Below are 12,512 nucleotides of genomic sequence, written 5' to 3'. Positions count from 1 at the left end.
ATATAAGCCATGCATGTTTACTCAAAAAAGGTAAACTTTTTACTTAAAAAATCTCAAATCAAAGGACTGAAATGACTGGTTGTCTCATTGAACTATATCTGCTAGAAATAAAGAAATTTTTTATAGACTATAAGGCATGAATATAAGTTACTTATTATAATTATTATTATTTCTAAGGATAGAATAGTTTATCTATGCTACTTCTTTGTATTTGTATTTCCTTTGGAGTACTGCATATTTGTTATTAGTTCTAGAAAGAATAAAAGCTATTTTTGTTGTAGCGGGAAGATGCATTTGCTATTTGTGTTATAAACTTAATTTTTCTATGGGTACACATATAACTTTTATAGATAGAGAATTACTGATGGGATGGTTTTATAATGGAAATCGCCTCGACCTTTTAGAAGGATACTTTTCCGTATGAGTGACATAGGATCCATGTATTTTGTTAACTGGGTGTTGAGAGGACTCAATCTATTCATCACACTTCTTTGGTAGCATCAATATAAGTTATGAGAACAGTAGTTCTGTCTTAAGAAATAAAACTCCAAGGAGGAAAGGGGTTCCTAAATGTCACGTGATTGATAATTGAATGTTGGTTTACGTCATTTTAGAATTTTTCACCCAGATAAAGAGATCATCCACTTAAGGTGAAGTGTCACAATTTTGATTAATGCATGGTTTCAGTATTGACCAACACCTACCGTGGGACAGGACCTCCTTCTTTAAGATAATATCCAAAAGACCCATGACTTTTACTTTCAATGACTTAGCAAAGGAACTGTCACTACCCGTGTTAAACACCTTAGTTCTTGACGCAGCACGGAAAGAGAATTTAATCCTCAGGTTTCAAGAGTGCGAAAGGAGTGTCATCTCTTACGGTCCATTTTGTACCTGGGATGTTGTAGAACTCTGTTAGTCCATGGATATACTCAAACTTCTGATATGCGTAGTGGAAGGAACTGTTGAAAATCTACTCCATTTTATGGAGTGCCGTGGAGGGGGGGGGGGGGGGCTCGACTTTTATACATACATTTGTGTATTATAGTTTAGATAGCATTTTAAATTAAATATATTGTTTTACATGCATAATTAAATTGAATCAAAGCAATTCTTACGATGTTATTTCATTTTACGTCGATATATATATTTCAATACAACCGTTCTGAGTTTTATGTACTGACTATTAACATGTACTTGCATTAATATTTTCATCCTGTAAATTAATGAATTCTTTATTTTTTTTTTTTTTTTTTGGAAATGTAGATTAATTTTATAAAGTACAACTTAATTTTGATTTAATGACAAACAAAATTCATTCAATGCTTTAAACATTTGATACACAACTTTTATAGTTCAATAGAAACTTAGAAATCTCATTTCTTGCATGGGCATTTTATGCGTAAAATAGGTACCACATCTATAGAAACAATACACAATTACAATATAAACATATATGAAATAATACTTTTAATTAATTAAATGCTAATTAAACATTTTTCAACATCATACGAGGTGCATTTTGTAAAAATTTACATTCAAAATATGCAAAATGTGAATGCATCAAAATTCTTGCCATAAAAAAATATCTTTAGCCTTAAATTAAACAATCTTTGCACTTATTACTTAAGTCTGATATGTTTCCGACATAAATAAACAATTTTTGATCATTTACATCTAGAAACATGCATAGAAACTTGATGTAAATAGACCTACCCTCAATTTTTCTTTACTTGACGGCCGTTTGTGATCTTTAAATCACGCGACTTAGGTGATCGATGTTGAAAAACAAACATCAAAATCATGAAATACAATGATTAAAGTTACATAAAATCACATTTTTAAGTGATTTTATCGTAGGCCGGAAAATGGCCTTATAGAGAATCATCCTTTGAATGAAATATTTTTAAAATTCTATTTGAATCTCACTTGAACCAACCGAACACTTGTATACATCACTTACCCTGTTTACCCCCCCCCCCCCTCCGGTCAAGAAGCCGTAGCTCCTTCTTTCTTCCTCTGAATCATTTTGCTCACTTTCTTCCAGAGAACATCGTTTGTTCTTTTATAGGAACACAAGGATGTTTGGTCCACTGTCTTGCTCCACTTTGTTTCTGAATATAGCGATCAAAAAAGCTTATAGTTTTATTGATTTCTTTATCACTCATCATCATGATATCCTTAAGCATGACAGCATCAATCAATCATTGTGTAGAGTTTTACGTACTCTCTGCCAGTTATCACCCATTTAGATGTCAGCTGTGTTTTCTTCGACAAGTCTTGATTCAATTATTGAAAACTTTCTACGTTCACCTTATTTTCTCCATCCTGATTTGTCGGGACCAAAGGTTTAAAATGTCCGGAAAATATTCACTTTTGGGTCAAAGTTCATTAGGTTTATGTTTTGCGTCAAAAAATTCGTTTCCCCTCAGACGAAGACATGCCTTCAATGAAAATGGCATTCGAGTCTCACGTCTTGTGTTTCATATTCTTTATTCAGTTAGAAATAGCACTTACCTTTAACGTCCACTAGGTTAATTATTGCAGTGAATGCTACCGGTATTTTATTTTTATTAAATTGTAAATAATCCCTTTATCTGAAACACTCCAGTGAATAGACAATATCTTGCTTGAACAATGGACCTTTAATAAAGAAGAAAGTACTTTATGAACACAGAAGAGTACATGTTTTATGTAGGTTATCTGGTTATAGTCCTCAAACTGTCCATTCTGTGAGAAAAACTTTTTTCCTAAGGACCGATACGCACCATAAAGCTTGGCTTACAAGTCATGAAACTTAAGTTCTAGTCTAACCGTGTGTACACCCTTAATACACCCTTACAAGTCTGACTTGGGAATAGAGCACTGCTCTATTTCTAAATACAATCTGAATACAAGACCAAGCCGACTTTTTCTTGTTAGCCCATGAAAATTAGTCACCCGAGTGTCAGCCTATTTTAAACGTACATGTGGGTAGATTGGCGAATTCGAAAGTGGTAATGACTGTCTATACAAACTTGGTTGTAGAGAAAGTCGTTAGTTTTGGAGTGGTAGAGGAAACAATCTGTTTTAGTTTCCTTTTCTTAGTTTCTTTTTCTTTCCACTTTGAGAACTCAATAATAAAAACACGTGGAATTTATGGTAATGTTGTTTATAATCTTGTAAGGCTCGCCTTATTAGGTGTACACAGCCTTTCAGGAATTTAAGTTTTAAGACTTGAAGGCAAGTCATGCCGTGTGCATCGGACCAAACGGCCCTCCAATAGTTCTTTCTTCTCACAGAATGGACAGTTTTAGGTCTATAATCTTTTCTAAAGGTACACTCTTTTTACCTCCAAGAATCCATTGTCGTCTACCCCAGTTTCTGACTTTTGAGAACTACATTGCTTGTCTTCAACCCTATCATACAATACTGAATATAAATACATAGTATTTTAATGAGAGTAAAAAAACAATGTCGTGTGATATTTCTGGATACTAGTAATATATTCTGGATTATACTGATAAATATTGTTTTAGGTACAATGCGTCAGAGGAACGCCGGCTTGCCAGATGGTGGCACAAGCAAATGTGTTTATGATGATACTACACATGAATATTGTCCAAATGCAGGTAAAGACACTAATGGTGTGTTAAAGTAAACATAGGAGAAATGTGCGTTTTGATTGTATTCTATGATTTACCTGTAATATTGCGCATTTCATTTTAGGAGATGTTCGGGTAAATGTTGTACCAAATCTTGGTTCGATGCACCTTCTGTTTGTTAGATATCACAATTACATTGCAAAGCAATTGGCTGCTATCAATCCTTTGTGGAATGACGAAATACTTTATCAAGAAACTCGTGCTATAGTGAGTGGTATCACACAACATGTGGTTTACAGTGAGTATCTGCCGCTTGTCTTAGGGCATGACATTATGGAGCAATATAAACTCCTCCCTAAATCCAATGGCCAGGACACGGTTTATGACGAGAAGGTTGATGCATCTACTAGAAATAGTTTTGGTGTTGCGGCCTTCCGTTTCGGTCATTCTTAGGTTACAAACCATCAAAAGCAGTTTAGTAAAACGTACTCTCGAGTTGTGACCAAGAATATTGAAGACACCTATCATCACCCACATATGTGTGTCGAAAAGGAAGGAAAAGGAAGTGACGGTGTTTTAAGATGGCAGCTTGCAGAGGGTACTGCAAAAACAGACGGGTAAGAGAATAGTCACAGAAAATATTGCTAATCTAAATTTATCTCTCCATGCCTATAAAAACTTCTGGGTTTTTCAAGAGTATTCGAGAGTGGCGTTAGAGACAAGCTTTTCATGGACCCGGCCGGTAGGAGTTTGGATCTTCCCGCCATCAATTTGCAGCGTGGAAGGGATCATGGGATACCACCATACTGGAAATGGAGGAAATTCTGTGGATTGAATCACAAAACATTCTCAGATCACAGTACTGCTTACGAACTCAAACTTCAAAATATTTATAGGTTTGTTTTTGCTAACAAAGTACATCAATTAAAAATTGATGGTCTAACTTTAAAAATTGTTTTAAACAAATAAGGACATTTTTATTGTAAAATCCTGTTGCTTAACGTACTAGCATGACCAGTGAGATTATACAAGTGTGTTCATATCCTATTCACATTTTTGCCCCTTGACGAAATTTTCTTTTTCTGATTCTTTTAACCGTTTCTTAGCATTTAATAATTTTTACGCCTGAACTCTATGATTTTAATAAGTTAAAACAAGTTTTTCGTAATAGTGGTATATTATAGTTTTCTTTTAGGCTCTTCTTTTTAAACATGACAAAATTAATAAAAAGTACAAAATTATCACATGTCATGTTTCTGAAAATATCACAAAAGTTCCTGTACTTTACTGAACTTATTCTCCTTAAGAACTCTTTGCATATAGAGGGTGTTGCAGAAAGTCGTGATTATTCCCTATATATCGAGAAGGACATTTAAATACCCACGACGCATGAAGAGTAATCTCTAAATATAGATAATGCTACGTAGATGACTTTATTTATACGACGGGTATGTCCAGCTTGTTATAACAAAACATTTAAAGAAAGGCCTTAGAGGTTTTAACTTTCAAGTCAGTAACGTTTATTTCATGCATAGTTTTTTCCTAACATAGACTGGCGATCTGTAAGTAAACTTTTTTTCACGTCTATGGTCACTCTCGGCATATTGCACGAGAAAAGTTAGAACGATAAAAAGCACAATTAATGGCAAGTGCACCTCTCACATCATTTTGAAAGATGTACTATTGACAGCGTGCGTTAATAATTTTTAATATATAAAAATGTGTCCAATAACCATGCAGTGTCCAATAATCACGCTGTTGATGCAATATCCATGAAATTCCATTCAGTCATTTCAATTTAGTTGTTTCAGGTCAAATCTGAGCCACTAATTAACAGAACAATAATGAAACGAAATGAGTATGAAAAAATTTAAATTATTTGAAATAACAGTACTTTATTTTTTAAGACATCGCCACTAAATAATGACATTAAATGTATGTATCACAATATCAAGGAAAACAATTTAATTCTGCATGCATTTTAAATATTACCCATTAACTTTCTGACATTCTCTCCCTCTCTCTCAAGAGAGATGTTACATTGTACTTTCATTACATAAGAAACAAGCATTCTGAGAGTATTGCATTAGCAATACTAGTCCCCTACCGGCAAGTGTTATCTGGTTCCTTTCCCGTTAAGAATTGAAAATGCCATAATTCCGTCGGAAATTAATGAAGCGGGACGAAATGCAAACTTGATCTATAACTAATCAAGGTAAAGCCACATACCAAAAATCAGCTCAATATCTACAAGCGTTTAGAAGAAAATTGCGGAAAACCCCTAAAAAATGAAAAGGCCGTAATTCCGTCAAAAATCAATGAAGCGGAACGAAATGCAAACATGATCTGTAACTCATCAAGATACACTCACATACCAAAAATCAGCTCAATATCTGCAAGCATTTAGGAAAGATGTGCGGAAAACCAAGTGGGACAGACTGACAGACAGACAGAGGGACAGCTAGACAGACAGACAGACAGACGGACAGACAGCTGGACAGACGGACGGACGGACAGACTCAGAGGAAACCTATAGTCCCCTCCGGTTTCACCGGTAGGGGACTAAAGAATATGTATATACCAGCCATTCCAGGATTTGAACCCATTCTCAGGTAAAAGAATCTTCGCACAGAGTCCACACACTTTACCACTAGACCAGCTCGGACAATGAAGTCTCCTGTGCTATTTTATGAGCACATATTGCATTTCGAATGGATGATAATTTTTATTCGATTTTTGTGATTTTCAAAAATATGCCTCTTTGAAACAAAAATCGGAAATGACAGTTTTGAAGAAAAATCCTGTCTCCTTATGCGTATATCAAATTCATTCTGTTTCAAGGAGGCAATTTTTCAGAACAATGGGGATTCCCTATTTGGAAAACAGAAATCTTGACTTATTTTGCTATGTGACTAATTTACACTTCATTTAATGGCAAATTGGAAGTTGATATGCAGTTTCTAAATATCGTTCTACATTGTGCTGTATATACCGTTGTATCTTTAAAAAATTAAGACCGTTTTCTTTTACTTAAAATTTTTCTTTTAAACTGCTCAACTTTAGGGAAAATAACAAAAGAACACCCTCTTTCTTGAAGAAAAAAAAAGAAAGATAGAAAAATCTTATCATAAAAATTATCAATCAAAATCTAATTAAAGATTAAATTTTATTTACATAATTACAGTCTTCTAAAATTTTGATAATTTCATTCAGTATTTGAAAATTAGGAATTTAGAAAATGTAGACCTCTTTGCCGGTGCTATGACTGAGAAGCACGTGAAAGGTGGAGTGGTGGGGCCGACATTTGCTTGTCTGATAGCGAAGCAGTTCACTCTGTACAAGAAAGGAGACAGGTTCTGGTACGAAAACGATGGCTATACAGGGTTTACTCAAGGTTAGTTAAAATGAAATCCCGAGAGATGCAGTTGTTCTGTGTATAATAAAGATGGCTTCTTGTCGTCTTATGAAGACTTGAAACATTAATTTCCGCAATTATGTATAAAAATGCTTTTTGGACTTTAGATTGGAAAATATATCATTCAAAATATCTTAAAGCAGGGCATAAATTTTCTTGATATATATCCATATAACCAAGAAGTACGATGTCATTTAAATTCTTTATCGCTATCATATTCAGATAAGTATTTTATTCAGTGAATTCAATCCACCCTCTTCATACCTAACTACTGAGTACTAGTAATGCTAACATCTGTTTTAACTGAAAACAGGAACAGTTTTAATAATATTAACGTCCCAATATCTGACAGTATTAAAGACTTGACCTTTCAGATAGCTGTCACGTGGTCAAGCTGGCTATCTCCAAAAATCACACAAATTCAACTAAGTTTTAATAAATTTATTTACAAAAAAATAATAATAATAATAAAGAAGATTTCAAACAGACAACCACACTCTGATCCACACACTCTTCCACACTATTAAACCAAAAAAAAAAAAAAAATAATAGCAATTGGTAACCAATAATCAGACAATTAACCAATTAACCCCGGGTATAGATTTCACTCAAAGTATCATTGCCAAACATGTTCACAGATCAATGATTATCCTTGTCATAATCATCAACATCATCTTCGTCAACATCATCATCCTCATCTTCGATGCAGGAATGAAATCATTAGGTTTGCCATTTCGTCAGTGTTCGTATAACGAGCTAATACAATGTTACGTGGATTGACTTATCTGTATCTGTCCACCCCCAGTGAATCTTGTTCCACACACAGCATCCTTCCGGGCCGTAGTCCTGGAACCTTTCGCTGTGTCTCGAGGATCCCCTCAGTGCATGTATTCAGCACAGGTCATACCAGTGTCCTTGACGCTACAATGACGAATATTTTTAAGTCACATGTTTCACTAAATAATGTTTGGCAACACTACTATGTTTGGCAATTCATTCTCATAAATAAATAAATCAATCAATAGGTATAAATTATAATGGTTACCAGTTAACATAAGTCAAAACAAATTATTGCCAACATGGCGCACCTTACTTTCGACTTCCGGTCATTCACTTCCGCCCAGACATTTAAACCAAAATTTAAATGGACAAAATATTTCACATAATGTAACAAATCTGAATACAAGAAAACTACGTACAATAACACCTTTAAACTCTATCGATATAATACAAAAGCCATTCGAACACTCTCGCTAACCGTCACACCTGACTGAACAACAGGTAAAATTGTGAGAGCTGGCCAAGTTCAGAAGTAAGAACGAATACGTATTCAGTAATAAATTTACTTAAAAAAAACTATATACATAACGAATATTAATAATATTATAAGTAAATACTTACCACGGACCTGTCTCCGTGCCAAAGCCAAGATACTGATTGTATGGCAGCTATTTGCATGTACACTTAGAAACGTGTCTGCAGCTACGCTTCTCTGCCGGGAATGACCAGGCCTCAATTGTTCTGGTCGGCCAAGCTATTTTGCAAGGGCTTATGGGTAGATGGGGCATAGGGACAAAACGCGGGAAATACAAATAATATGTACAAGTATAATAGTGATTGTTACAATAACCAAGAAGTACGATGTCATTTAAATTCTTTATCGCTATCATATTCAGATAAGTATTTTATTCAGTGAATTCAATCCACCCTCTTCATACCTAACTACTGAGTACTAGTAATGCTAACATCTGTTTTAACTGAAAACAGGAACAGTTTTAATAATATTAACGTCCCAATATCTGACAGTATTAAAGACTTGACCTTTCAGATTTAAAAACACTATGATATAAACTCTATCTAACGCATCTTTTTATATTTCTTGATTATCTCTCTCCAACATTTTAGATCAGCTGACGGAAATAAAAAAGGTCACACTGTCGTCCATCATTTGTCAAACTATTGAGGTGGATAAAATTACCCGTCATGCATTTCTCGTAATGAGTAATACGTGAGTAAAGTCAGTAAACAATATATTTTTCTGTTCATTACAGTAAAATACTAGTGATACCAAAGTCATCTCATAACATACGCACAAAACGTGGATTCTAATATACAAGAAATAACAGTACTTATTGAATTTTCTAGATTGTTTAAGTGTGCTTATCTGTTAAGTTGAAAGGAATAGTATTCTTGCATTGACTCTTGTTTTTTTCCCCCAGAAACCCAAGAGTGAAATGTAACAACCTAACACATCCGATCTGGTCACCATGGAGAAATTTGTCTTAGGGTATTTCGCTTGCAAAGACTATAACAGTTAATACTAAAAATCAACTTCCCAATTGTTTTTAATATGTTATAAATAAAGGAGTAAGATTTTTTTTCATAAGACTAGCTTGCAAAAATCTGTGCGTAAAATGACAACGAGTGATAATTCCTCATACAAGTGGTAAAATTTTGTTTTTTGGATGATAAGTTAAGACCCCATGCAATGTATGGCAAGTATAAATTTACAGAGAAAATGAATTTGAAAAATATTTGTTTTTAAAAAGCAGAGAAATGGTAAATCATCTTCAAAAATTGTTGACTCATATAACAGAATAAAGGAAAATGCCAAAATATATTCGCTTCAATTTGTGTTTCATCAACAAGCTTCCTCGAGTGAGTCAAAGTTAGCGAGATGAAATATGGAGATAACGAACAGTATTCCAGCTCAAAGTACATAAAAACAATACAAGTCGGCAGTAGAGCAAACACGGACCTCCAAAAACATCAGAGGTGGGATCAGGTGCCATGGAGGAGTGAGCATCCCCTGCCGACAGGTCACACCCGCCGTGTGCTCCTTGTCATGATCGGGAAATAACGGGAAAATCCGTCGACAATTCAGTGTGTAAATAATGGCCTAACAATTAGTATGAAAAACGTCAGTCAGCATATGACTTGATAGATTGTATTTGCTGACAAGGTCATTGTATCGACCATAGAACTTACGAAATGATGACTTTAAACGAGACTGTTGATATTCTTGTTTCATCAACTTTATTGTCAATAACTTACCTCGTTTTAGAAATAGTTCATATGTAGAGCTCTTGCGTATCGAATCAACTGAGAGATATACACCCCATATGCAGGTGGTAAGGGTATATCGCTGCATAAGTAAGGGAAGTTGACGATTAAAAAGTGAAAGTCATCATGTTTATCATAAAGCTTGGCTGTTAGATTACCATTAACGTCTTTTTCTAGTAAAATATCCAAATATGAAACAGATGTGTCAGACTCTGTGGTATCTTTTATTTCATGCTCACTGGAATATATGGTGTCGACATATAAATGGAAATGACTATTGTTAATTGATAATACGTCGTTGCTATATCTATGTCGAGTTGGGGGCCACAGGAAGAGATTTCTTATTCTAATGTGTGAGATTTTGAATAAATTCTGCTTCATATGAATACAAAAATAGGTTTGCTTACAACAGGGCGCATTTGGTACTCATGGGAATTCCAACAGATTGTTGGAAAACCTGGTTTCCAAAAACCACATAAATATTGTCAATCAGAAACTCAAGCTCTTTTTGATATCAACATCAGAGTACTTGTGTGAAAGTACAATGAGAATGTTTGAATAATTCCGAACAAAAATATTAAAATAATTTTCAAGTGTATTTAATTCGTCCGAAGGAAGAACTTATTTGTCCACACAGATATATTGTTCGTCTGAGCGAGGAACAAACTTGTCAGAACTAATATCTTATTTGTCAGAATATATATATATATATATATATATATATATATATATATATATATATATATATATATATATATATATATATATATATATATATATATATATATATATATATATATATATATATATATATATATATATATATATATATATATATATATATAATTCGGATTACTATATATTTTTTTTCTGGGCTTCAATGGCACCGTACAATTGCCTTATATAAATTTATGTTCAGTATTTATAAATTTTGAAACAAGTATTTGGAGATTTTGGCAAATTTGTTAGAGTAAACAATTTTCTAAAATTACAAAATATATAACCTTACAAATTAAAAAAATGTATTTGCTACAAGTGACTCAGGAATTTTCAATATGCTGATTTCAAATGAGACAGTTGGGAACCCTGTAACATCATTTATTTGACAGTATCCTGTCTCTGTTTTAAAGTTGATCGTACTTAGGGCATGCTCTGGTGTTCTTAATAAGTTGGGAGACATAAACACCACGTGCAGGCGATAGTGGAATATAACTAGATAAATACTTGTAAGTTGCCGATGGAATAGACGATTCAAAAGTCATTCCGTTTGCCATAGATACATTTGTAGTTTAGTTGTTAGTCGGGCGTAAACGTCTATAATCAGTAAAATACCCAAATATGAAACAGATGATAAAGAAATATTAAGATAACAGTTTTAACCAATAGCCACTGTTAAGTATCTATTGTGAAATCTTTATTGTGTGCTGAGAACACAATAGATCATTTTCTTATAAGTTTCACATGTAGAAAACTGTCACCTACAAAAAAATCATTTTCTAAGGGGTCTTTATTCGTCTTTACATTGGTCCAAGAATCATGGAGAACTGACTTTATCTTGATTTAGAGTTTTATTGTAGAAAAAACACATAAGATTGTACATGTTATCAAAATAGTCACCTGTTCATGTTTTTAATTTTTTATTTTCAAGTGTCGTCATAGGAAAATATGCATATACAGTGTATTTCCATATTTAGAATACATGATCTTTAGATAATGATCATAGAAAATGTTTTTCCAGTGTAAAGCTTTGACCCCCTTTATTGAGATTCGACGAATATAAACGAATGGATTTTTTGAAATCTCCAAAGGCTACAGAGTAACTACAATTTCCGAAAATCTAAGAAAGGTATATTTCAAAATTACTGTGAAATATGGAGATAATGAACAATAATCAAGCTCAAAAGTCCATCGAAACAATAAAAATTGGGAGCAGAGCAAACACGGATCGACCTCTAAAAACATCAGAGATAGGATCAGGTGTCATGGGGGAGTAGGTATCCCATGTCGACCGGTCACACCTGCCGTGTGCTTCTTGTCATGATCGAGCAAACAGGAAAGTCTGTCGACAATTCAATGTGTAAATAATGACTTAACAATTAGTATGAAATCGTCAGTCAGTATTCGACTTACTGATAGATTGTTTTGCTGACAATGTCATTCTATCGACAACAGAAGTTGCGAAATTGACTTCAAACGAGACTGTTGATATCCTTGCTTCATCAACTTGTTTGTCAATAGCTTGCCTCGTTTTAGAAATTGTTCATACGTAGAGAATGCTCTTGCGTATCGAATCAACTTGGAGACATCAACTCCATTTGCAGGTGATAAGGGTATATTGCTATATAAATAAGGGAAGTTGACGATAGAAAAGTTGAAGGCATCATGTTTATCATAAAGTATTGTTGTTGCGTTACCAATAACATCTTTCTCAAGTAAAATATCCAAATATG

General features: G+C 33.8%; 1 pseudogene; it reads left to right on the top strand.

Annotated features, from left to right (window-relative positions):
* LOC133173606 (peroxidase-like protein) overlaps positions 1-9,310 on the top strand; it is a 39,931-nt pseudogene extending 30,621 nt beyond the window's left edge.
* Positions 9,311-12,512: the final 3,202 nt, after the last annotated feature.

Source organism: Saccostrea echinata, unplaced genomic scaffold (assembly GCF_033153115.1).
Source record: "Saccostrea echinata isolate AGI-Se365-2 ecotype Australia unplaced genomic scaffold, CSIRO_AGI_Sech_v1 ptg000056l, whole genome shotgun sequence".
In the NCBI taxonomy this organism is placed as follows: domain Eukaryota; kingdom Metazoa; phylum Mollusca; class Bivalvia; order Ostreida; family Ostreidae; genus Saccostrea; species Saccostrea echinata.
This window is presented reverse-complemented; position numbering and strand designations above follow the sequence as displayed.